This window comes from Labrus mixtus, chromosome 22 (assembly GCF_963584025.1).
Source record: "Labrus mixtus chromosome 22, fLabMix1.1, whole genome shotgun sequence".
NCBI lineage: Eukaryota > Metazoa > Chordata > Actinopteri > Labriformes > Labridae > Labrus > Labrus mixtus.
Window position 1 is genome coordinate 5,366,954 of NC_083633.1, and position 27,536 is coordinate 5,394,489.

General features: G+C 41.6%; 1 protein-coding gene and 4 non-coding genes across 6 annotated transcripts in view; 4 read left to right on the forward strand and 1 right to left on the reverse strand.

The window, feature by feature from the left end:
* The window catches only part of zgc:162331 (uncharacterized protein LOC793007 homolog), a 110,632-nt gene that overhangs the window by 48,958 nt on the left and 34,138 nt on the right, over positions 1-27,536 (reverse strand). The gene's annotated exons all lie outside the window — the stretch shown is intronic.
* trnap-agg (transfer RNA proline (anticodon AGG)) lies at positions 7,527-7,598 on the forward strand. Its single transcript has one exon. It is a non-coding gene; the product is annotated as a tRNA-Pro (tRNA).
* On the forward strand, positions 11,525-11,596 carry trnap-agg (transfer RNA proline (anticodon AGG)). The gene has a single exon. It is a non-coding gene; the product is annotated as a tRNA-Pro (tRNA).
* On the forward strand, positions 14,947-15,018 carry trnap-agg (transfer RNA proline (anticodon AGG)). Its single transcript has one exon. It is a non-coding gene; the product is annotated as a tRNA-Pro (tRNA).
* On the forward strand, positions 18,369-18,440 carry trnap-agg (transfer RNA proline (anticodon AGG)). The gene has a single exon. It is a non-coding gene; the product is annotated as a tRNA-Pro (tRNA).

Here is a 27,536-nt window from a genome sequence, read left to right on the forward strand (position 1 = left end):
ATCCTTCTGCAAAAACTTGATGCTGTCTGAAACATCCTTGAATGTTACTTTCAGCAACAGCAATGGATCCCGTCCACTTTGCAGATGTGCATGATAAGTTTAGAGATGGTCCCTCGACTTCAGAATGCGTTCATGGGCTTCACGAAAATTTGTCACATTTCCTATTGGAAAGATATATGATCCCTAGGCTTTAGAATGCATGGTTCCCCCATTTACTGATGTAGGATTTGTGAATTTCCATCCTTCTTCTGCAAAAACGAGATGCTTTCTGAAAGAGCCTTGGATCTTAATGACAGCCATAGCAATAGATCCCTTTCACCTTGGTACTTGTGCAAGGAACATATTTGATATGATCCCTAGGCTTTAGAATGCATTTTCTTTGGTTCTTGGAAATTGGACAAATTTCCTATTGACACTGGAACTTTGTGGCTCTTTGGTCTAGGGGTATGATTCTCGCTTCGGGTGCGAGAGATCCCGGACGAGCCCAAACTCTTGGAACATTACTGTGTCATGATTGGTTATCAAAATGCATGGTTCCCCCATTTACTGATGTGTGAGAGCAGCAACAGCAATGGATCCCGTCCACTTTGCAGATGTGCAAGGATAAGTTTTGAGATGGTCCCTCGACTTCAGAATGCATTCATGAGCTCTATCCAAGCTATTGGAAAGTCACTGTGTCATGATTGGTTATCAAAATGCATGGTTCCCCCATTTACTAATGTAGGAGTTGTGAATTTCCATCCTTCTTCTGCAAAAAACTGTATGCTTTCTGAAATAGCCTTGGATCTTAATGACAGCCATAGCAATAGATCCCTTTCACTTTAGAAGTCGTGCAAGGAACATATTTGATATGATCCCTAGGCTCTAGAATGCACTCTTTTTTGCTTCTTGGAAATTGGTCAAATTTCCTATTAAAAGTTTTACACTGTGGCTCGTTGGTCTAGGGGCATGATTCTCGCTTTGGGTGCGAGAGATCCCGGACGAGCCCAAGCTATTGGAAAGTCGCAGTGTCATGATTGGTTATCAAAATGCATGTTTCCCCCATTTACTGATGTAAGAGTTGTGAATTTCCATCCTTCTTCTGCAAAAAACCAGATGCTTTCTGAAATAGCCTTGGATCTTAATGACAGCCATAGCAATAGATCCCTTTCACTTTGGTAGTCGTGCAAGGAACATATTTGATATGATCCCTAGGCTCTAGAATGCACTCTTTTTTGCTTCTTGGAAATTGGTCAAATTTCCTATTGAAATTGCTATTTTGTGGCTCGTTGGTATAGGGGTATGAGTCTCGCTTAGGGTGTAAGAGGTATCGGGTTCAAATCCAGACTAGCCCAAGCTTTTGGAAAGTCACTCTGGTCTCACTTGGTTATCAAAATGCATGGTTCCCCCATTTACTGATGTAGGAGTTGTGAATTTCCATCCTTCTGCAAAAACTTGATGCTGTCTGAAACATCCTTGAATGTTACTTTCAGCAACAGCAATGGATCCCGTCCACTTTGCAGATGTGCATGATAAGTTTAGAGATGGTCCCTCGACTTCAGAATGCATTCATGGGCTCTATCCAAGCTATTGGAAAGTCACTGTGTCATTATTGGTTATCAAAATGCATGGTTCCCCGATTTACTGATGTAGGAGTTGTGAATTTCCATCCTTTTGCAAAAAACCGGATGCTTTCTGAAATAGCCTTGGATCTTAATGACAGCCATAGCAATAGATCCCTTTCACTTTGGTAGTCGTGCAAGGAACATATTTGATATGATCCCTAGGCTCTAGAATGCACTCTTTTTTGCTTCTTGGAAATTGGTCAAATTTCCTATTGAAATTGCTATTTTGTGGCTCGTTGGTATAGGGGTATGAGTCTCGCTTAGGGTGTAAGAGGTATCGGGTTCAAATCCAGACTAGCCCAAGCTTTTGGAAAGTCACTCTGGTCTCACTTGGTTATCAAAATGCATGGTTCCCCCATTTACTGATGTAGGAGTTGTGAATTTCCATCCTTCTGCAAAAACTTGATGCTGTCTGAAACATCCTTGAATGTTACTTTCAGCAACAGCAATGGATCCCGTCCACTTTGCAGATGTGCATGATAAGTTTAGAGATGGTCCCTCGACTTCAGAATGCATTCATGGGCTCTATCCAAGCTATTGGAAAGTCACTGTGTCATTATTGGTTATCAAAATGCATGGTTCCCCGATTTACTGATGTAGGAGTTGTGAATTTCCATCCTTTTGCAAAAAACCGGATGCTTTCTGAAATAGCCTTGGATCTTAATGACAGCCATAGCAATAGATCCCTTTGACTTTGGTAGTCGTGCAAGGAACATATTTGATATGATCCCTAGGCTCTAGAATGCACTCTTTTTTGCTTCTTGGAAATTGGTCAAATTTCCTATTGAAAATGCAATTTTGTTGCTCGTTGGTATAGGGGTATGAGTCTCGCTTAGGGTGTAAGAGGTATCGGGTTGAAATCCAGACGAGCCCAAGCTATTGGAAAGTCACTCTGGTCTCACTAGGTTATCAAAATGCATGGTTCCCCCATTTACTGATGTAGGAGTTGTGAATTTCCATCCTTCTGCAAAAACTTGATGCTTTCTGAAACATCCTTGAATGTTACTTTCAGCCATAGCAATGGATCCCGTCCACTTTGCAGATGTGCATGATAAGTTTAGAGATGGTCCCTCGACTTCAGAATGCATTCATGGGCTCTATCCAAGGTATTGGAAAGTCACTGTGTCATGATTGGTTATCAAAATGCATGGTTCCCCCATTTACTGATGTAGGAGTTGTGAATTTCCATCCTTCTGCAAAAAACCGGATGCTTTCTGAAATAGCCTTGGATCTTAATGACAGCCATAGCAATAGATCCCTTTCACTTTGGTAGTCGTGCAAGGAACATATTTGATATGATCCCTAGGCACTAGAATGCACTCTTTTTTGCTTCTTGGAAATTGGTCAAATTTCCTATTGAAAGTGCAATTTTGTGGCTTGTTGGTATAGGGGTATGAGTCTCGCTTAGGGTGTAAAAGGTATCGGGTTCAAATCCAGACGAGCCCAAGCTATTGGAAAGTCACTCTGGTCTCACTTGGTTATCAAAATGCATGGTTCCCCCATTTAGTGATGTAGGAGTTGTGAATTTCCATCCTTCTGCAAAAACTTGATGCTTTCTGAAACATCCTTGAATGTTACTTTCAGCCATAGCAATGGATCCCTTCCACTTTACAGATGTGCATGATAAGCTTAGAGATGGTCCCTCGACTTCAGAATGCATTCATGAGCTTCACGAAAATTTGTCACATTTCCTATTGAAGGTGGTATGTTGTGGCTCGTTGGTCTAGGGGTATGATTGTCGCTTAGGGTGCAAGAGGTCCCGGGTTGAAATCCCAGACGAGCCCAAACTTTTGGAACATTACTGTGTCATGATTGGTTATCAAAATGCATGGTTCCCCCATTTACTGATGTGCGAGAGGTCCCTGGTTCAAATCCCAGATGAGCCTAAGCCATTGGAAAGTCACTCTGGTCTCACTTGTTTATCAAAATGCATGGTTCCCCCATTTATTGATGTAGGAGTTGTGAATTTCCATCCTTCTGCAAAAACTTGATGCTTTCTGAAACATCCTTGAATGTTACTTTCAGAAACAGCAATGGATCCCGTCCACTTTGCAGATGTGCAAGGATAAGTTTTGAGATGGTCCCTCGACTTCAGAATGCATTCATGGGCTCTATCCAAGCTATTGGAAAGTCACTGTGTCATGATTGGTTATCAAAATGCATGGTTCCCCCATTTACTGATGTAGGAGTTGTGAATTTCCATCCTTCTTCGGCAAAAAAACGGATGCTTTCTGAAATAGCCTTGGATCTTAATGACAGCCATAGCAATAAATCCCTTTGACTTTGGTAGTCGTGCAAGGAACATATTTGATATGATCCCTAGGCTCTAGAATGCACTCTTTTTTGCTTCTTGGAAATTGGTCAAATTTCCTATTGAAAGTGCTATTTTGTGGCTCGTTGGTATAGGGGTATGAGTCTCGCTTAGGGTGTAAGAGGTATCGGGTTCAAATCCAGACGAGCCCAAGCTATTGGAAAGTCACTCTGGTCTCACTTGGTTATCAAAATGCATGGTTCCCCCATTTAGTGATGTAGGAGTTGTGAATTTCCATCCTTCTGCAAAAACTTGATGCTTTCTGAAACATCCTTGAATGTTACTTTCAGCAACAGCAATGGATCCCGTCCACTTTGCAGATGTGCAAGGATAAGTTTTGAGATGGTCCCTCGACTTCAGAATGCATTCATGGGCACTATCCAAGCTATTGGAAAGTCACTGTGTCATGATTGGTTATCAAAATTCATGGTTCCCCCATTTACTAATGTAGGAGTTGTGAATTTCCATCCTTCTTCTGCAAAAAACCGGATGCTTTCTGAAATAGCCTTGGATCTTAATGACAGCCATAGCAATAGATCCCTTTGACTTTGGTAGTCGTGCAAGGAACATATTTGATATGATCCCTAGGCTCTAGAATGCACTCTTTTTTGCTTCTTGGAAATTGGTCAAATTTCCTATTGAAAGTGCTATTTTGTGGCTCGTTGGTATAGGGGTATGAGTCTCGCTTAGGGTGTAAGAGGTATCGGGTTCAAATCCAGACGAGCCCAAGCTATTGGAAAGTCACTCTGGTCTCACTTGGTTATCAAAATGCATGGTTCCCCCATTTACTGATGTAGGAGTTGTGAATTTCCATCCTTCTGCAAAAACTTGATGCTTTCTGAAACATCCTTGAATGTTACTTTCAGCCATAGCAATGGATCCCTTCCACTTTGCAGATGTGCATGATAAGTTTAGAGATGGTCCCTCGACTTCAGAATGCGTTCATGGGCTTCACAAAAATTTGTCACATTTACTATTGAAGGTGATGTTTTGTGGTTCGTTGGTCTAGGGGTATGATTCTCGCTTCGGGTGCGGGAGGTCCCAGGTTCAAATCCCGGACGAGCCCAAGCTATTGGAAAGTCACTCTGTCCTCACTTGGTTATCAAAATGCATAGTTCACTCATTTACTGATGTAGGAGTTGTGAATTTCCATCCTTCTTGTGCAAAAACTTGATGCTTTCTGAAATAGCCTTTGATCTTAATGACAGCCACAGCAATAGATCTCTTTAATTTTGTAGTTGTGCAAGGAATATATTTGATATGATCCCTAGGTTATAGAAGGCATTTTCTTTGGTTCTTAGAAATTGGTCAAATTTCCTATTGAAAGTGGTACTTCATGGCTCGTTGGTCTACGGGTATGATTCTCGCTTTGGGTGCGGGAGGTCCCAGGTTCAAATCCCAGACCAGCCCAAGCTATTGGAAAGTCACTCTGTCCTCACTTGGTTATCAAAATGCATGGTTCCCTCATTTACTGATGTAGGAGATGTGAATTTCCATCATTCTTCTGCAAAAACAGATGCTTTCTGAAAGAGCCTTGGATCTTAATGACAGCCATAGCAATAGATCCCTTCCACTTTGCAGATGTGCAAGGATAAGTTTTGAGATGGTCCATCAACTTCAGAATGCATTCATGTGCTTCACGAAAATTTGTCAAATTTCCAATTGAGAGTTCTGTTTTGTGGCTCGTTGGTCTAGGGGTATGATTCTCGCTTAGGGTGTGAGAGGTCCCGGGTTGAAATCCCAGATGAGCCCGAGCTATTGGAAAGTCACAGTGTCATGATTGGGTATCAAAATGCATGGTTCCCACATTTACTAATGTAGGAGTTGTGAATTTCCATCCTTCTTCTGTAAAAAACCGGATGCTTTCTGAAAGAGCCTTGGATCTTAATGACAGCCATAGCAATAGATCCCTTTGACTTTGGTAGTCGTGCAAGGAACATATTTGATATGATCCCTAGGCTCTAGAATGCACTCTTTATTGCTTCTTGGAAATTGGTCAAATTTCCTATTGAAAGTGCTATTTTGTGGCTCGTTGGTACAGTAGTATGAGTCTCGCTTAGGGTGTAAGAGGTATCGGGTTCAAATCCAGACGAGCCCAAGCTATTGGAAAGTCAAGCTGGTCTCTCTTGGTTATCAAAATGCATGGTTCCCCCATTTACAGATGTAGGAGTTGTGAATTTCCATCCTTCTGCAAACACTTGATGCTTTCTGAAACATCCTTGAATGTTACTTTCAGCCATAGCAATGGATCCCTTCCACTTTACAGATGTGCATGATAAGCTTAGAGATGGTCCCTCGACTTCAGAATGCATTCATGAGCTTCACGAAAATTTGTCACATTTCCTATTGAAGGTGGTATTTTGTGGCTAGTTGGTCTAGGGGTATGATTGTCGCTTAGGGTGCGAGAGGTCCCGGGTTCAAATCCCAGACGAGCCCAAGCTTTTGGAACATTACTGTGTCATGATTGGTTATCAAAATGCATGGTTCCCCCATTTACTGATGTGCGAGAGGTCCCTGGTTCAAATCCCAGATGAGCCTAAGCCATTGGAAAGTCACTGTGGTCTCACTTGTTTATCAAAATGCATGGTTCCCCCATTTACTGATGTAGGAGTTGTGAATTTCCATCCTTCTGCAAAAACTTGATGCTTTCTGAAACATCCTTGAATGTTACTTTCAGAAACAGCAATGGATCCCGTCCACTTTGCAGATGTGCAAGGATAAGTTTTGAGATGGTCCCTCGACTTCAGAATGCATTCATGGGCTCTATCCAAGCTATTGGAAAGTCACTGTGTCATGATTGGTTATCAAAATGCATGGTTCCCCCATTTACTAATGTAGGAGTTGTGAATTTCCATCCTTCTGCAAAAACTTGATGCTTTCTGAAACATCCTTGAATGTTACTTTCAGAAACAGCAATGGATCCCGTCCACTTTGCAGATGTGCAAGGATAAGTTTTGAGATGGTCCCTCGACTTCAGAATGCATTCATGGGCTCGATCCAAGCTATTGGAAAGTCACTGTGTCATGATTGGTTATCAAAATGCATGGTTCCCCCATTTACTAATGTAGGAGTTGTGAATTTCCATCCTTCTTCGGCAAAAAAACGGATGCTTTCTGAAATAGCCTTGGATCTTAATGACAGCCATAGCAATAGATCCCTTTGACTTTGGTAGTCGTGCAAGGAACATATTTGATATGATCCCTAGGCTCTAGAATGCACTCTTTTTTGCTTCTTGGAAATTGGTCAAATTTCCTATTGAAAGTGCTATTTTGTGGCTCGTTGGTATAGGGGTATGAGTCTTGCTTAGGGTGTAAGAGGTATCGGGTTCAAATCCAGACGAGCCCAAACTATTGGAAAGTCACTCTGGTCTCACTTGGTTATCAAAATGCATGGTTCCCCCATTTACTGATGTAGGAGTTGTGAATTTCCATCCTTCTGCAAAAACTTGATGCTTTCTGAAATATCCTTGAATGTTACTTTCAGCCATAGCAATGGATCCCTTCCACTTTGCAGATGTGCATGATGAGTTTAGAGATGGTCCCTCGACTTCAGAATGCGTTCATGGGCTTCACGAAAGTTTGTCACATTTCATATTGAAGGTGGTATTTTGTGGCTCGTTGGTCTAGGGGTATGATTGTCGCTTAGGGTGCGAGAGGTCCCGGGTTCAAATCCCGGACGAGCCCAAGCTCTTGGAACATTACTGTGTCATGATAGGTTATCAAAATGCATGGTTCCCCCATTTACTGATGCAGGTGTTGTGAATTTCCATCCTTCTGCAAAAACTTGATGCTTTCTGAAACATCCTTGAATGCTACTTTCAGCAACAGCAATGGATCCCGTCCACTTTGCAGATGTGCAAGGATAAGTTTTGAGATGGTCCCTCGACTTCAGAATGCATTCATGGGCTCTATCCAAGCTATTGGAAAGTCACTGTGTCATGATTGGTTATCAAAATGCATGGTTCCCCCATTTACTGATGTAGGAGTTGTGAATTTCCATCCTTCTTCTGCAAAAAACCGGATGCTTTCTGAAATAGCCTTGGATCTTAATGACAGCCATAGCAATAGATCCCTTTCACTTTGGTAGTCGTGTAAGGAACATATTTGATATGATCCCTAGGCTCTAGAATGCACTCTTTTTTGCTTCTTGGAAATTGGTCGAATTTCCTATTGAAAGTGAGATTTTGTGGCTCGTTGGTATAGGGGTATGAGTCTCGCTTAGGGTGTAAGAGGTATCGGGTTCAAATCCAGACGAGCCCAAGCTATTGGAAAGTCACTCTGGTCTCACTTGGTTATCAAAATGCATGGTTCCCCCATTTACTGATGTAGGAGTTGTGAATTTCCATCCTTCTGCAAAAACTTGATGCTTTCTGAAACATCCTTGAATGTTACTTTCAGCAACAGCAATGGATCCCGTCCACTTTGCAGATGTGCAAGGATAAGTTTTGAGATGGTCCCACGACTTCAGAATGCATTCATGGGCACTATCCAAGCTATTGGAAAGTCACTGTGTCATGATTGGTTATCAAAATTCATGGTTCCCCCATTTACTAATGTAGGAGTTGTGAATTTCCATCCTTCTTCTGCAAAAAACCGGATGCTTTCTGAAATAGCCTTGGATCTTAATGACAGCCATAGCAATAGATCCCTTTGACTTTGGTAGTCGTGCAAGGAACATATTTGATATGATCCCTAGGCTCTAGAATGCACTCTTTTTTGCTTCTTGGAAATTGGTCAAATTTCCTATTGAAAGTGCTATTTTGTGGCTCGTTGGTATAGGGGTATGAGTCTCGCTTAGGGTGTAAGAGGTATCGGGTTGAAATCCAGACGAGCCCAAGCTATTGGAAAGTCACTCTGGTCTCACTTGGTTATCAAAATGCATGGTTCCCCCATTTACTGATGTAGGAGTTGTGAATTTCCATCCTTCTGCAAAAACTTGATGCTTTCTGAAACATCCTTGAATGTTACTTTCAGCAACAGCAATGGATCCCGTCCACTTTGCAGATGTGCAAGGATAAGTTTTGAGATGGTCCCTCGACTTCAGAATGCATTCATGGGCACTATCCAAGCTATTGGAAAGTCACTGTGTCATGATTGGTTATCAAAATTCATGGTTCCCCCATTTACTAATGTAGGAGTTGTGAATTTCCATCCTTCTTCTGCAAAAAACCGGATGCTTTCTGAAATAGCCTTGGATCTTAATGACAGCCACAGCAATAGATCTCTTTAATTTTGTAGTTGTGCAAGGAATATATTTGATATGATCCCTAGGTTATAGAAGGCATTTTCTTTGGTTCTTAGAAATTGGTCAAATTTCCTATTGAAAGTGGTACTTCATGGCTCGTTGGTCTAGGGGTATGATTCTCGCTTTGGGTGCGGGAGGTCCCAGGTTCAAATCCCAGACCAGCCCAAGCTATTGGAAAGTCACTCTGTCCTCACTTGGTTATCAAAATGCATGGTTCCCTCATTTACTGATGTAGGAGATGTGAATTTCCATCATTCTTCTGCAAAAACAGATGCTTTCTGAAAGAGCCTTGGATCTTAATGACAGCCATAGCAATAGATCCCTTCCACTTTGCAGATGTGCAAGGATAAGTTTTGAGATGGTCCATCAACTTCAGAATGCATTCATGTGCTTCACGAAAATTTGTCAAATTTCCAATTGAGAGTTCTGTTTTGTGGCTCGTTGGTCTAGGGGTATGATTCTCGCTTAGGGTGTGAGAGGTCCCGGGTTGAAATCCCAGATGAGCCCGAGCTATTGGAAAGTCACAGTGTCATGATTGGGTATCAAAATGCATGGTTCCCACATTTACTGATGTAGGAGTTGTGAATTTCCATCCTTCTTCTGTAAAAAACCGGATGCTTTCTGAAAGAGCCTTGGATCTTAATGACAGCCATAGCAATAGATCCCTTTGACTTTGGTAGTCGTGCAAGGAACATATTTGATATGATCCCTAGGCTCTAGAATGCACTCTTTATTGCTTCTTGGAAATTGGTCAAATTTCCTATTGAAAGTGCTATTTTGTGGCTCGTTGGTACAGTGGTATGAGTCTCGCTTAGGGTGTAAGAGGTATCGGGTTCAAATCCAGACGAGCCCAAGCTATTGGAAAGTCAAGCTGGTCTCTCTTGGTTATCAAAATGCATGGTTCCCCCATTTACAGATGTAGGAGTTGTGAATTTCCATCCTTCTGCAAACACTTGATGCTTTCTGAAACATCCTTGAATGTTACTTTCAGCCATAGCAATGGATCCCTTCCACTTTACAGATGTGCATGATAAGCTTAGAGATGGTCCCTCGACTTCAGAATGCATTCATGAGCTTCACGAAAATTTGTCACATTTCCTATTGAAGGTGGTATTTTGTGGCTAGTTGGTCTAGGGGTATGATTGTCGCTTAGGGTGCGAGAGGTCCCGGGTCAAATCCCGGACGAGCCCAAGCTTTTGGAACATTACTGTGTCATGATTGGTTATAAAAATGCATGGTTCCCCCATTTACTGATGTGCGAGAGGTCCCTGGTTCAAATCCCAGATGAGCCTAAGCCATTGGAAAGTCACTGTGGTCTCACTTGTTTATCAAAATGCATGGTTCCCCCATTTACTGATGTAGGAGTTGTGAATTTCCATCCTTCTGCAAAAACTTGACGCTTTCTGAAACATCCTTGAATGTTACTTTCAGAAACAGCAATGGATCCCGTCCACTTTGCAGATGTGCAAGGATAAGTTTTGAGATGGTCCCTCGACTTCAGAATGCATTCATGGGCTCTATCCAAGCTATTGGAAAGTCACTGTGTCATGATTGGTTATCAAAATGCATGGTTCCCCCATTTACTAATGTAGGAGTTGTGAATTTCCATCCTTCTGCAAAAACTTGATGCTTTCTGAAACATCCTTGAATGTTACTTTCAGAAACAGCAATGGATCCCGTCCACTTTGCAGATGTGCAAGGATAAGTTTTGAGATGGTCCCTCGACGTCAGAATGCATTCATGGGCTCTATCCAAGCTATTGGAAAGTCACTGTGTCATGATTGGTTATCAAAATGCATGGTTCCCCCATTTACTGATGTAGGAGTTGTGAATTTCCATCCTTCTTCGGCAAAAAAACGGATGCTTTCTGAAATAGCCTTGGATCTTAATGACAGCCATAGCAATAAATCCCTTTGACTTTGGTAGTCGTGCAAGGAACATATTTGATATGATCCCTAGGCTCTAGAATGCACTCTTTTTTGCTTCTTGGAAATTGGTCAAATTTCCTATTGAAAGTGCTATTTTGTGGCTCGTTGGTATAGGGGTATGAGTCTCGCTTAGGGTGTAAGAGGTATCGGGTTCAAATCCAGACGAGCCCAAGCTATTGGAAAGTCACTCTGGTCTCACTTGGTTATCAAAATGCATGGTTCCCCCATTTACTGATGTAGGAGTTGTGAATTTCCATCCTTCTGCAAAAACTTGATGCTTTCTGAAATATCCTTGAATGTTACTTTCAGCCATAGCAATGGATCCCTTCCACTTTGCAGATGTGCATGATAAGTTTAGAGATGGTCCCTCGACTTCAGAATGCGTTCATGGGCTTCACGAAAGTTTGTCACATTTCATATTGAAGGTGGTATTTTGTGGCTCGTTGGTCTAGGGGTATGATTCTCGCTTAGGGTGCGAGAGGTCCCGGGTTCAAATCCCGGACGAGCCCAAGCTCTTGGAACATTACTGTGTCATGATAGGTTATCAAAATGCATGGTTCCCCCATTTACTGATGCAGGTGTTGTGAATTTCCATCCTTCTGCAAAAACTTGATGCTTTCTGAAACATCCTTGAATGCTACTTTCAGCAACAGCAATGGATCCCGTCCACTTTGCAGATGTGCAAGGATAAGTTTTGAGATGGTCCCTCGACTTCAGAATGCATTCATGGGCTCTATCCAAGCTATTGGAAAGTCACTGTGTCATGATTGGTTATCAAAATGCATGGTTCCCCCATTTACTGATGTAGGAGTTGTGAATTTCCATCCTTCTTCTGCAAATAACCGGATGCTTTCTGAAATAGCCTTGGATCTTAATGACAGCCATAGCAATAGATCCCTTTCACTTTGGTAGTTGTGTAAGGAACATATTTGATATGATCCCTAGGCTCTAGAATGCACTCTTTTTTGCTTCTTGGAAATTGGTCGAATTTCCTATTGAAAGTGAGATTTTGTGGCTCGTTGGTATAGGGGTATGAGTCTCGCTTAGGGTGTAAGAGGTATCGGGTTCAAATCCAGACGAGCCCAAGCTATTGGAAAGTCACTCTGGTCTCACTTGGTTATCAAAATGCATGGTTCCCCCATTTACTGATGTAGGAGTTGTGAATTTCCATCCTTCTGCAAAAACTTGATGCTTTCTGAAACATCCTTGAATGTTACTTTCAGCAACAGCAATGGATCCCGTCCACTTTGCAGATGTGCAAGGATAAGTTTTGAGATGGTCCCACGACTTCAGAATGCATTCATGGGCACTATCCAAGCTATTGGAAAGTCACTGTGTCATGATTGGTTATCAAAATTCATGGTTCCCCCATTTACTAATGTAGGAGTTGTGAATTTCCATCCTTCTTCTGCAAAAAACCGGATGCTTTCTGAAATAGCCTTGGATCTTAATGACAGCCATAGCAATAGATCTCTTTAATTTTGTAGTTGTGCAAGGAATATATTTGATATGATCCCTAGGTTATAGAAGGCATTTTCTTTGGTTCTTAGAAATTGGTCAAATTTCCTATTGAAAGTGGTACTTCATGGCTCGTTGGTCTAGGGGTATGATTCTCGCTTTGGGTGCGGGAGGTCCCAGGTTCAAATCCCAGACCAGCCCAAGCTATTGGAAAGTCACTCTGTCCTCACTTGGTTATCAAAATGCATGGTTCCCTCATTTACTGATGTAGGAGATGTGAATTTCCATCATTCTTCTGCAAAAACAGATGCTTTCTGAAAGAGCCTTGGATCTTAATGACAGCCATAGCAATAGATCCCTTCCACTTTGCAGATGTGCAAGGATAAGTTTTGAGATGGTCCATCAACTTCAGAATGCATTCATGTGCTTCACGAAAATTTGTCAAATTTCCAATTGAGAGTTCTGTTTTGTGGCTCGTTGGTCTAGGGGTATGATTCTCGCTTAGGGTGTGAGAGGTCCCGGGTTGAAATCCCAGATGAGCCCGAGCTATTGGAAAGTCACAGTGTCATGATTGGGTATCAAAATGCATGGTTCCCACATTTACTGATGTAGGAGTTGTGAATTTCCATCCTTCTTCTGTAAAAAACCGGATGCTTTCTGAAAGAGCCTTGGATCTTAATGACAGCCATAGCAATAGATCCCTTTGACTTTGGTAGTCGTGCAAGGAACATATTTGATATGATCCCTAGGCTCTAGAATGCACTCTTTATTGCTTCTTGGAAATTGGTCAAATTTCCTATTGAAAGTGCTATTTTGTGGCTCGTTGGTACAGTGGTATGAGTCTCGCTTAGGGTGTAAGAGGTATCGGGTTCAAATCCAGACGAGCCCAAGCTATTGGAAAGTCAAGCTGGTCTCTCTTGGTTATCAAAATGCATGGTTCCCCCATTTACAGATGTAGGAGTTGTGAATTTCCATCCTTCTGCAAACACTTGATGCTTTCTGAAACATCCTTGAATGTTACTTTCAGCCATAGCAATGGATCCCTTCCACTTTACAGATGTGCATGATAAGCTTAGAGATGGTCCCTCGACTTCAGAATGCATTCATGAGCTTCACGAAAATTTGTCACATTTCCTATTGAAGGTGGTATTTTGTGGCTAGTTGGTCTAGGGGTATGATTGTCGCTTAGGGTGCGAGAGGTCCCGGGTCAAATCCCGGACGAGCCCAAGCTTTTGGAACATTACTGTGTCATGATTGGTTATAAAAATGCATGGTTCCCCCATTTACTGATGTGCGAGAGGTCCCTGGTTCAAATCCCAGATGAGCCTAAGCCATTGGAAAGTCACTGTGGTCTCACTTGTTTATCAAAATGCATGGTTCCCCCATTTACTGATGTAGGAGTTGTGAATTTCCATCCTTCTGCAAAAACTTGACGCTTTCTGAAACATCCTTGAATGTTACTTTCAGAAACAGCAATGGATCCCGTCCACTTTGCAGATGTGCAAGGATAAGTTTTGAGATGGTCCCTCGACTTCAGAATGCATTCATGGGCTCTATCCAAGCTATTGGAAAGTCACTGTGTCATGATTGGTTATCAAAATGCATGGTTCCCCCATTTACTAATGTAGGAGTTGTGAATTTCCATCCTTCTGCAAAAACTTGATGCTTTCTGAAACATCCTTGAATGTTACTTTCAGAAACAGCAATGGATCCCGTCCACTTTGCAGATGTGCAAGGATAAGTTTTGAGATGGTCCCTCGACTTCAGAATGCATTCATGGGCTCGATCCAAGCTATTGGAAAGTCACTGTGTCATGATTGGTTATCAAAATGCATGGTTCCCCCATTTACTAATGTAGGAGTTGTGAATTTCCATCCTTCTTCGGCAAAAAAACGGATGCTTTCTGAAATAGCCTTGGATCTTAATGACAGCCATAGCAATAGATCCCTTTGACTTTGGTAGTCGTGCAAGGAACATATTTGATATGATCCCTAGGCTCTAGAATGCACTCTTTTTTGCTTCTTGGAAATTGGTCAAATTTCCTATTGAAAGTGCTATTTTGTGGCTCGTTGGTATAGGGGTATGAGTCTCGCTTAGGGTGTAAGAGGTATCGGGTTGAAATCCAGACGAGCCCAAGCTATTGGAAAGTCACTCTGGTCTCACTTGGTTATCAAAATGCATGGTTCCCCCATTTACTGATGTAGGAGTTGTGAATTTCCATCCTTCTGCAAAAACTTGATGCTTTCTGAAATATCCTTGAATGTTACTTTCAGCCATAGCAATGGATCCCTTCCACTTTGCAGATGTGCATGATAAGTTTAGAGATGGTCCCTCGACTTCAGAATGCGTTCATGGGCTTCACGAAAGTTTGTCACATTTCATATTGAAGGTGGTGTTTTGTGGCTCGTTGGTCTAGGGGTATGATTCTCGCTTAGGGTGCGAGAGGTCCCGGGTTCAAATCCCGGACGAGCCCAAGCTCTTGGAACATTACTGTGTCATGATAGGTTATCAAAATGCATGGTTCCCCCATTTACTGATGCAGGTGTTGTGAATTTCCATCCTTCTGCAAAAACTTGATGCTTTCTGAAACATCCTTGAATGCTACTTTCAGCAACAGCAATGGATCCCGTCCACTTTGCAGATGTGCAAGGATAAGTTTTGAGATGGTCCCTCGACTTCAGAATGCATTCATGGGCTCTATCCAAGCTATTGGAAAGTCACTGTGTCATGATTGGTTATCAAAATGCATGGTTCCCCCATTTACTGATGTAGGAGTTGTGAATTTCCATCCTTCTTCTGCAAAAAACCGGATGCTTTCTGAAATAGCCTTGGATCTTAATGACAGCCATAGCAATAGATCCCTTTCACTTTGGTAGTTGTGTAAGGAACATATTTGATATGATCCCTAGGCTCTAGAATGCACTCTTTTTTGCTTCTTGGAAATTGGTCGAATTTCCTATTGAAAGTGAGATTTTGTGGCTCGTTGGTATAGGGGTATGAGTCTCGCTTAGGGTGTAAGAGGTATCGGGTTCAAATCCAGACGAGCCCAAGCTATTGGAAAGTCACTCTGGTCTCACTTGGTTATCAAAATGCATGGTTCCCCCATTTACTGATGTAGGAGTTGTGAATTTCCATCCTTCTGCAAAAACTTGATGCTTTCTGAAACATCCTTGAATGTTACTTTCAGCAACAGCAATGGATCCCGTCCACTTTGCAGATGTGCAAGGATAAGTTTTGAGATGGTCCCACGACTTCAGAATGCATTCATGGGCACTATCCAAGCTATTGGAAAGTCACTGTGTCATGATTGGTTATCAAAATTCATGGTTCCCCCATTTACTAATGTAGGAGTTGTGAATTTCCATCCTTCTTCTGCAAAAAACCGGATGCTTTCTGAAATAGCCTTGGATCTTAATGACAGCCATAGCAATAGATCTCTTTAATTTTGTAGTTGTGCAAGGAATATATTTGATATGATCCCTAGGTTATAGAAGGCATTTTCTTTGGTTCTTAGAAATTGGTCAAATTTCCTATTGAAAGTGGTACTTCATGGCTCGTTGGTCTAGGGGTATGATTCTCGCTTTGGGTGCGGGAGGTCCCAGGTTCAAATCCCAGACCAGCCCAAGCTATTGGAAAGTCACTCTGTCCTCACTTGGTTATCAAAATGCATGGTTCCCTCATTTACTGATGTAGGAGATGTGAATTTCCATCATTCTTCTGCAAAAACAGATGCTTTCTGAAAGAGCCTTGGATCTTAATGACAGCCATAGCAATAGATCCCTTCCACTTTGCAGATGTGCAAGGATAAGTTTTGAGATGGTCCATCAACTTCAGAATGCATTCATGTGCTTCACGAAAATTTGTCAAATTTCCAATTGAGAGTTCTGTTTTGTGGCTCGTTGGTCTAGGGGTATGATTCTCGCTTAGGGTGTGAGAGGTCCCGGGTTGAAATCCCAGATGAGCCCGAGCTATTGGAAAGTCACAGTGTCATGATTGGGTATCAAAATGCATGGTTCCCACATTTACTGATGTAGGAGTTGTGAATTTCCATCCTTCTTCTGTAAAAAACCGGATGCTTTCTGAAAGAGCCTTGGATCTTAATGACAGCCATAGCAATAGATCCCTTTGACTTTGGTAGTCGTGCAAGGAACATATTTGATATGATCCCTAGGCTCTAGAATGCACTCTTTATTGCTTCTTGGAAATTGGTCAAATTTCCTATTGAAAGTGCTATTTTGTGGCTCGTTGGTACAGTGGTATGAGTCTCGCTTAGGGTGTAAGAGGTATCGGGTTCAAATCCAGACGAGCCCAAGCTATTGGAAAGTCAAGCTGGTCTCTCTTGGTTATCAAAATGCATGGTTCCCCCATTTACAGATGTAGGAGTTGTGAATTTCCATCCTTCTGCAAACACTTGATGCTTTCTGAAACATCCTTGAATGTTACTTTCAGCCATAGCAATGGATCCCTTCCACTTTACAGATGTGCATGATAAGCTTAGAGATGGTCCCTCGACTTCAGAATGCATTCATGAGCTTCACGAAAATTTGTCACATTTCCTATTGAAGGTGGTATTTTGTGGCTAGTTGGTCTAGGGGTATGATTGTCGCTTAGGGTGCGAGAGGTCCCGGGTCAAATCCCGGACGAGCCCAAGCTTTTGGAACATTACTGTGTCATGATTGGTTATAAAAATGCATGGTTCCCCCATTTACTGATGTGCGAGAGGTCCCTGGTTCAAATCCCAGATGAGCCTAAGCCATTGGAAAGTCACTGTGGTCTCACTTGTTTATCAAAATGCATGGTTCCCCCATTTACTGATGTAGGAGTTGTGAATTTCCATCCTTCTGCAAAAACTTGACGCTTTCTGAAACATCCTTGAATGTTACTTTCAGAAACAGCAATGGATCCCGTCCACTTTGCAGATGTGCAAGGATAAGTTTTGAGATGGTCCCTCGACTTCAGAATGCATTCATGGGCTCTATCCAAGCTATTGGAAAGTCACTGTGTCATGATTGGTTATCAAAATGCATGGTTCCCCCATTTACTAATGTAGGAGTTGTGAATTTCCATCCTTCTGCAAAAACTTGATGCTTTCTGAAACATCCTTGAATGTTACTTTCAGAAACAGCAATGGATCCCGTCCACTTTGCAGATGTGCAAGGATAAGTTTTGAGATGGTCCCTCGACTTCAGAATGCATTCATGGGCTCGATCCAAGCTATTGGAAAGTCACTGTGTCATGATTGGTTATCAAAATGCATGGTTCCCCCATTTACTAATGTAGGAGTTGTGAATTTCCATCCTTCTTCGGCAAAAAAACGGATGCTTTCTGAAATAGCCTTGGATCTTAATGACAGCCATAGCAATAGATCCCTTTGACTTTGGTAGTCGTGCAAGGAACATATTTGATATGATCCCTAGGCTCTAGAATGCACTCTTTTTTGCTTCTTGGAAATTGGTCAAATTTCCTATTGAAAGTGCTATTTTGTGGCTCGTTGGTATAGGGGTATGAGTCTCGCTTAGGGTGTAAGAGGTATCGGGTTGAAATCCAGACGAGCCCAAGCTATTGGAAAGTCACTCTGGTCTCACTTGGTTATCAAAATGCATGGTTCCCCCATTTACTGATGTAGGAGTTGTGAATTTCCATCCTTCTGCAAAAACTTGATGCTTTCTGAAATATCCTTGAATGTTACTTTCAGCCATAGCAATGGATCCCTTCCACTTTGCAGATGTGCATGATAAGTTTAGAGATGGTCCCTCGACTTCAGAATGCGTTCATGGGCTTCACGAAAGTTTGTCACATTTCATATTGAAGGTGGTATTTTGTGGCTCGTTGGTCTAGGGGTATGATTCTCGCTTAGGGTGCGAGAGGTCCCGGGTTCAAATCCCGGACGAGCCCAAGCTCTTGGAACATTACTGTGTCATGATAGGTTATCAAAATGCATGGTTCCCCCATTTACTGATGCAGGTGTTGTGAATTTCCATCCTTCTGCAAAAACTTGATGCTTTCTGAAACATCCTTGAATGCTACTTTCAGCAACAGCAATGGATCCCGTCCACTTTGCAGATGTGCAAGGATAAGTTTTGAGATGGTCCCTCGACTTCAGAATGCATTCATGGGCTCTATCCAAGCTATTGGAAAGTCACTGTGTCATGATTGGTTATCAAAATGCATGGTTCCCCCATTTACTGATGTAGGAGTTGTGAATTTCCATCCTTCTTCTGCAAAAAACCGGATGCTTTCTGAAATAGCCTTGGATCTTAATGACAGCCATAGCAATAGATCCCTTTCACTTTGGTAGTTGTGTAAGGAACATATTTGATATGATCCCTAGGCTCTAGAATGCACTCTTTTTTGCTTCTTGGAAATTGGTCGAATTTCCTATTGAAAGTGAGATTTTGTGGCTCGTTGGTATAGGGGTATGAGTCTCGCTTAGGGTGTAAGAGGTATCGGGTTCAAATCCAGACGAGCCCAAGCTATTGGAAAGTCACTCTGGTCTCACTTGGTTATCAAAATGCATGGTTCCCCCATTTACTGATGTAGGAGTTGTGAATTTCCATCCTTCTGCAAAAACTTGATGCTTTCTGAAACATCCTTGAATGTTACTTTAAGCCATAGCAATGGATCCCTTCCACTTTGCAGATGTGCATGATAAGTTTAGAGATGGTCCCTCGACTTCAGAATGCGTTCATGGGCTTCACAAAAATTTGTCACATTTACTATTGAAGGTGGTGTTTTGTGGCTAGTTGGTCTAGGGGTATGATTGTCGCTTAGGGTGCGAGAGGTCCCGGGTCAAATCCCGGACGAGCCCAAGCTTTTGGAACATTACTGTGTCATGATTGGTTATAAAAATGCATGGTTCCTCCATTTACTGATGTGCGAGAGGTCCCTGGTTCAAATCCCAGATGAGCCTAAGCCATTGGAAAGTCACTCTGGTCTCACTTGTTTATCAAAATGCATGGTTCCCCCATTTACTGATGTAGGAGTTGTGAATTTCCATCCTTCTGCAAAAACTTGATGCTTTCTGAAACATCCTTGAATGTTACTTTCAGAAACAGCAATGGATCCCGTCCACTTTGCAGATGTGCAAGGATAAGTTTTGAGATGGTCCCTCGACTTCAGAATGCATTCATGGGCTCTATCCAAGCTATTGGAAAGTCACTGTGTCATGATTGGTTATCAAAATGCATGGTTCCCCCATTTACTAATGTAGGAGTTGTGAATTTCCATCCTTCTGCAAAAACTTGATGCTTTCTGAAACATCCTTGAATGTTACTTTCAGAAACAGCAATGGATCCCGTCCACTTTGCAGATGTGCAAGGATAAGTTTTGAGATGGTCCCTCGACTTCAGAATGCATTCATGGGCTCGATCCAAGCTATTGGAAAGTCACTGTGTCATGATTGGTTATCAAAATGCATGGTTCCCCCATTTACTAATGTAGGAGTTGTGAATTTCCATCCTTCTTCGGCAAAAAAACGGATGCTTTCTGAAATAGCCTTGGATCTTAATGACAGCCATAGCAATAGATCCCTTTGACTTTGGTAGTCGTGCAAGGAACATATTTGATATGATCCCTAGGCTCTAGAATGCACTCTTTTTTGCTTCTTGGAAATTGGTCAAATTTCCTATTGAAAGTGCTATTTTGTGGCTCGTTGGTATAGGGGTATGAGTCTCGCTTAGGGTGTAAGAGGTATCGGGTTGAAATCCAGACGAGCCCAAGCTATTGGAAAGTCACTCTGGTCTCACTTGGTTATCAAAATGCATGGTTCCCCCATTTACTGATGTAGGAGTTGTGAATTTCCATCCTTCTGCAAAAACTTGATGCTTTCTGAAACATCCTTGAATGTTACTTTCAGCCATAGCAATGGATCCCTTCCACTTTGCAGATGTGCATGATAAGTTTAGAGATGGTCCCTCGACTTCAGAATGCGTTCATGGGCTTCACAAAAATTTGTCACATTTACTATTGAAGGTGGTGTTTTGTGGCTCATTGGTCTAGGGGTATGATTCTCGCATCGGGTGCGGGAGGTCTCAGGTTCAAATCCCGGATGAGCCCAAGCTATTGGAAAGTCACTCTGTCCTCACTTGGTTATCAAAATGCATGGTTCCCTCATTTACTGATGTAGGAGTTGTGAATTTCCATCCTTCTTGTGCAAAAACTTGATGCTTTCTGAAATAGCCTTTGATCTTAATGACAGCCACAGCAATAGATCTCTTTAATTTTGTAGTTGTGCAAGGAATATATTTGATATGATCCCTAGGTTATAGAAGGCATTTTCTTTGGTTCTTAGAAATTGGTCAAATTTCCTATTGAAAGTGGTACTTCATGGCTCGTTGGTCTAGGGGTATGATTCTCGCTTTGGGTGCGGGAGGTCCCAGGTTCAGATCTCGGACCAGCCCAAGCTATTGGAAAGTCACTCTGTCCTCACTTGGTTATCAAAATGCATGGTTCCCTCATTTACTGATGTAGGAGATGTGAATTTCCATCATTCTTCTGCAAAAACAGATGCTTTCTGAAAGAGCCTTGGATCTTAATGACAGCCATAGCAATAGATCCCTTCCACTTTGCAGATGTGCAAGGATAAGTTTTGAGATGGTCCATCAACTTCAGAATGCATTCATGTGCTTCACGAAAATTTGTCAAATTTCCAATTGAGAGTTCTGTTTTGTGGCTCGTTGGTCTAGGGGTATGATTCTCGCTTAGGGTGTGAGAGGTCCCGGGTTGAAATCCCAGATGAGCCAGAGCTATTGGAAAGTCGCAGTGTCATGATTGGGTATCAAAATGCATGGTTCCCACATTTACTGATGTAGGAGTTGTGAATTTCCATCCTTCTTCTGTAAAAAACCGGATGCTTTCTGAAAGAGCCTTGGATCTTAATGACAGCCATAGCAATAGATCCCTTTGACTTTGGTAGTCGTGCAAGGAACATATTTGATATGATCCCTAGGCTCTAGAATGCACTCTTTTTTGCTTCTTGGAAATTGGTCAAATTTCCTATTGAAAGTGCTATTTTGTGGCTCGTTGGTACAGTGGTATGAGTCTCGCTTAGGGTGTAAGAGGTATCGGGTTCAAATCCAGACGAGCCCAAGCTATTGGAAAGTCAAGCTGGTCTCTCTTGGTTATCAAAATGCATGGTTCCCCCATTTACAGATGTAGGAGTTGTGAATTTCCATCCTTCTGCAAACACTTGATGCTTTCTGAAACATCCTTGAATGTTACTTTCAGCAACAGCAATGGATCCCGTCCACTTTGTAGATGTGCAAGGATAAGTTTTGAGATGGTCCCTCGACTTCAGAATGCATTCATGGGCTCTATCCAAGCTATTGGAAAGTCACTGTGTCATGATTGGTTATCAAAATGCATGGTTCCCCCATTTACTAATGTAGGAGTTGTGAATTTCCATCCTTCTTCTGCAAAAAACCGGATGCTTTCTGAAATAGCCTTGGATCTTAATTACAGCCATAGCAATAGATCCCTTTGACTTTGGTAGTCGTGCAAGGAACATATTTGATATGATCCCTAGGCTCTAGAATGCACTCTTTTTTGCTTCTTGGAAATTGGTCAAATTTCCTATTGAAAGTGCTATTTTGTGGCTCGTTGGTATAGGGTTATGAGTCTCGCTTAGGGTGTAAGAGATACCGGGTTCAAATCCCAGATGAGCCTACGCCATTGGAAAGTCACTCTGGTCTCACTTGTTTATCAAAATGCATGGTTCCCCCATTTACTGATGTAGGAGTTGTAAATTTCCATCCTTCTGCAAAAACTTGATGCTTTCTGAAACATCCTTCAATGTTACTTTCAGCAACAGCAATGGATCCCGTCCACTTTGCAGATGTGCAAGGATAAGTTTTGAGATGGTCCCTCGACTTCAGAATGCATTCATGTGCTCTATCCAAGCTATTGGAAAGTCACTGTGTCATGATTGGTTATCAAAATGCATGGTTCCCCCATTTACTGATGTAGGAGTTGTGAATTTCCATCCTTCTTCTGCAAAAACGAGATGCTTTCTGAAAGAACCTTGCATCTTAATGACAGCCATCGCAATAGATCCCTTTCACCTTGGTACTTGTGCAAGGAACATATTTGATATGATCCCTAGGCTTTAGAATGCATTTTATTTGGTTCTTGGAAATTGGACAAATGTCCTATTGACACTGGAACTTTGTGGCTCATTGGTCTAGGGGTATGATTCTCGCTTCGGGTGCTAGCGGTCCCAGATTCAAATCCCGGACGAGCCCAAGCTATTGGAAAGTCACTCTGTTCTCACTTGGTTATCAAAATGCATGGTTCCCCCATTTACTGATGTAGGAGTTGTGAATTTCCATCCTCCTTCTGCAAAAACTGGATGCTTTCTGAAATAGCCTTGGATCTTAATGACAGCCATAGAAATAGATCCCTTTCATTTTGTAGTTGTGCAAGAAATATATTTGATATGATCCCTAGGTTATAGAATGCATTTTCTTTGGTTCTTAGGAATTGGTCAAATTTCCTATTGAAAGTGGTAATTCATGGCTCGTTGGTCTAGGGCAGGCATGGGCAAACTACGGCCCGTGGGCCATATACGGCCCGTTGGGCTTTTTAATCCGGCCCGCCAAACTTGTCCAAATTATATTATTATTAAATCAAATTTTATTATAATTAAACCTCGTTCGTTTTCCCCTGTAATGCCCGCGTTTCCCCAATAGATGGCGCACTTCAGAGTGTGGTGTATTATGCCCTTCTTCACTTTTTCGCTTTGCCCTATGAACCCGTATTAGCCCTTCTGTAAAAATGAGCGGATCAAAGAAAAGAAAAGTGGACAGTGAATGCCGAGTGTTTAATACGGAGTGGACAACTAAATATTTTTTCACTGAAGTCCGATCAAAGGCTGTATGCCTGATATGCCAAGAAACTGTCGCAGTTTTCAAAGAGTACAATATCAGCCGTCACTTTGCTATGAAGCATGCTAACTACGCTAGCAAGCAGTCCACGCAAGAACGGGCGGCTGCGGCTCAGAGGTTGAAGGATAATTTACAGACTCAGCAACATTTTTTTCACCAACAAACTGCGATTCAAGAGTCAGCTACCAAGACAAGTTTTTTGCTGGCATTCAAATTAGCAAAGGCTAGCAAGCCTTTCTCCGAAGGCGAGTTTTTAAAAGAATGCATGATAGACACAGCAGGTCTCTTGTGTCCGGAGAGCCAAGGCCAGTTTGAAAAAATCAGTTTATCACGCAGGACTGTGACTCGCTGTGTGGAACTGATTGATGAAGATATAGCCAGCGAATAAAACAAAAAGGCTGTGTCCTTTAAGTTATATTCACTAGCACTGGATGAAAGTAATGACGTAAAAGACACTGCTCAGCTCCTCATTTTTATCCGAGGGATTAATGACAGTTTTGAGATAACAGAGGAGTTTTTGACCATGGAGTCCCTGAAAGGAAAAACGCGAGGAGAGGACTTGTATAACCAGGTGTCTGCTGTCATCGAGAGGATGAAGCTACCTTGGAGTAAACTTGTCAATTTCACAACGGATGGATCGCCAAATTTAACTGGAAAACATGTTGGGCTGCTGAAAAGAATCCAGGATAAAGTGAAAGAGGAAAACCCTGACCAGGATGTTATTTTCCTTCACTGCATCATCCATCAGGAATCTCTATGTAAGTCTGTATTGCAGCTTAGTCATGTCGTGAATCCAGTTGTAAAACGTGTTAACTTTATACGAGCAAGGGGACTTCAGCATCGTCAGTTTATTATGTTCCTGGAGGAAACTGATGCGGATCATCAGGACTTACTGTACCACTCTCGTGTCCGCTGGTTAAGTTTGGGCAAAGTGTTTCAACGAGTGTGGGAGCTGAAAGAGGAGATCAGCGTATTTTTGGAGTTAATGGGGAAATCTGACGAATTTCCCGAGCTAAGCGATATACCTACATATGTGAGCAGACATTCAGCGTCATGAACATCAACAAAGCCCCTCACAGATCCAAGTTAACTGACCAACACCTCGGATCTATCCTGAGAATTACCACTACAAAACTAACCCCAGACTTTAATGCACTGGCAAAAAAGGGAACTGAAAACTCACTGAAACTGAATGTGAGTTTCTCTACTGTGTTTATTAAAATTTAATTTAATTAAATGAATGCATTTGGAAATCAATTTGTACAATGAGCCTTGCATATTCATGCTTTGCTACCTGTTAAAGGCCAAATCCTTTCATGTAATGGCTTTTACATGTCATTTATATTAGTTCACACAAACACTCCATCCATCTGTTCCTGGCCCGGCCCCTCTGTCAAATTTTAGAACCCATTGTGGCCCGCGAGTCAAAAAGTTTGCCCACCCCTGGTCTAGGGGTATGATTCTCACTTAGGGTGCAAGAGGTCCCGGGTACAAATCCCGGACGAGCCCATGTGATTGGAAAGTCACTGTGTCATCATTGGTTATCAAAATGCATGGTTCCCCCATTTACTGATGTAGGAGTTGTGAATTTCCATCCTCCTTCTGCAAAAACTTGATGCTTTCTGAAACATCCTTGAATGTTACTTTCAGCCATAGCAATGGATCCCTTCTACTTTGCAGATGTGCAAGGATAAGTTTTGAGATGGTCCCTCGACTTCAGAATGCATTCATGGGCTATAGTGGCTAAGCCTAAAACTTAAAGCCACTGAGGGGCTACATAGACGGGCTAATCTAGCCTATTAATTGACGCGCTTGCCGGCTTCGCTCCTGAGCGTAAGAATTCAAAATAAGACAGTCCAATATCTTCTTCTATTACCTCATAGTGTGGCATACAGTGGTCAAAAAAGTGTAATTGCTCCACGTCTAGCAACACCTGACACCCCAGTGATAGTTCCTACCTATATAGCGTTTCACCTTAACCTAAAGGCGACCCCTGCTGGAACAATTTGTGTTTGCACTTCATAAACATGGCTCCTACATGGGCTTTAGCAAAATTTCTCAAATATTCTATTGAAAGACAAATTGTGTGGCTCTTTGGTCTAAGGGTATGATTCTCGCTTTGGGTGCGAGAGGTCCCTGGTTCAAATCCTAGACCAGCCCAACCTATTGGAAAGTCACTGTGTCATGATTGCTTATCAAAATGCATGGTTCCCCCATTTACTAATGTAGGAGTTGTGAATTTCCATCCTTCTCCAAAAACCTGATGCTTTCTGAAACATCCTTTAATGTTACTGACAGCCATAGCAATGTATCCCTTTCTAAAATTCCTAAACCCGGAATCAGACTGAAATAAAAAATAGTTGGTTGCTGTTCAGGGTTTCACCTTCTTCATTAGGCTATAAGTAATGCAAGTCATGATTGGATACCAATATGAAAAGAGGCATTGTCCCAAGAATTACTGATGTATTCTCGAGATAGGTCAGGTTATCTAAATCCAGTGATTGTTTAAATATTTGTACAAAGTGTCCCCTCTCATTTAGAACCATAACTCGCTCACATCCCCATCAGTCTCTTCCTTACTATACGGGTCATCAATGGAGAAAGTTTTGAAAACGATTAATTTTCTAATTACCAAAGGGGTAATCTGAGTTGCCTTGTGTGTGAAGGAATAAGTGTTTAAAGTGAGTCTATATTTGGCAGATACTGGCAGATTAATGAACATTTAACACAGGAATGCTGAATTTGAACTGGGAAAATGTATTTTTCATTTTTTAAGGGACATTAAAAGACACTAGCTGCAGCTGTTTCCCTCTTGATACCATGCTGCTGGTTACACTACCTCCTCAGAGTACAATTTAACCAATGTCAATTAAATTTAGTCTTTTATTTAAAAAGTTATAATAGACTGTAAAACAGTTACACTGGAAATACAGCCCTAAATTCATGTCATACAATACATATTTTTATCAAATTATTTTCTAACTCCAAAGAGTTGCTTGGTAAATTTAGATGTGCTACCTGAGGTTTTCACATTGCATTCTGGGGATGGATACCTGCTGACTGACACACATCTTTAGGATTGCATTGTTTGGAACCAGAATAAAAAAACAGTTGTGCATTTCACTGAATGCAACATTGACTACAGTTATGAGTTGAAATCAGTATTCCAAAGGCCATTTGGGAAAACCCTGCTCACACTACAAAGCATGCACCGGAGACAACTGAAGTGATTCTGAAAGTATGCACACAGCCATACATACACAAAATCCCTAAACAAATATTATTTCCTAACTATTTAAAAAACAATGAAGTTCAAAACAAATATTCAAGATTCTAATGGATCTGGTGATATTGGCTTCTACAATCTGAATCTCAAACATTTTAAACTGGAAATATCCTCTTTACTGCAAAGATTGGTTCAACTGAAAGATCCTCTATTCATAATACGATACCATTATAAACACTACATTAGCTGACAAGTTTCTGAGACATTTCATAGAAGTAAAAATGTAACACATATAATGCAACTTTACACCAATGTCTAAACTATATTTTAGTTTTGGATTGAGGTTGTCCCCTTTTAAATGGTTAGGGGGTGTTAGGCTGTATAGGATAATTTTACTATAGAAGAGACCATAAAAAAATGGGAAAAGACCATAAAAAGGTGAGTAGATCATGGTCATTGGATTGTTTTTGTTTTTATTAAAAAACTATTGTCCTTGCTTAAGATTCAGTTGCTTCAAGAAATAACTGCATAGTCTGCTAATCAGTGATGTTACAGGAGTAATGTTATCAATGTGATTAAAGCTATTGTTAACACAGTATCCCCACTAAGCCTTTTCTAGGTTCTCATAAACATCAACTATGACCAGTACCAAACAAATATATTTGTAGGGTAAAGAAAAGGGGTTTCTCAATAGTCAAAATGTTGAACATTGTTTAAATTCAGATGAAGGGATTTCTGTCTGACCTATTCAAGTGTTAGTGTTTCAGAGTCAGACATCATGAGTTCATATATTTTCTAAAATAAAGCAAAAAGCTTATGCAAAGTTTCCCACAGTTAATGCAAAAATATCTATGAGATATCCCTTCTCTTCAGCCCCAAATCTTA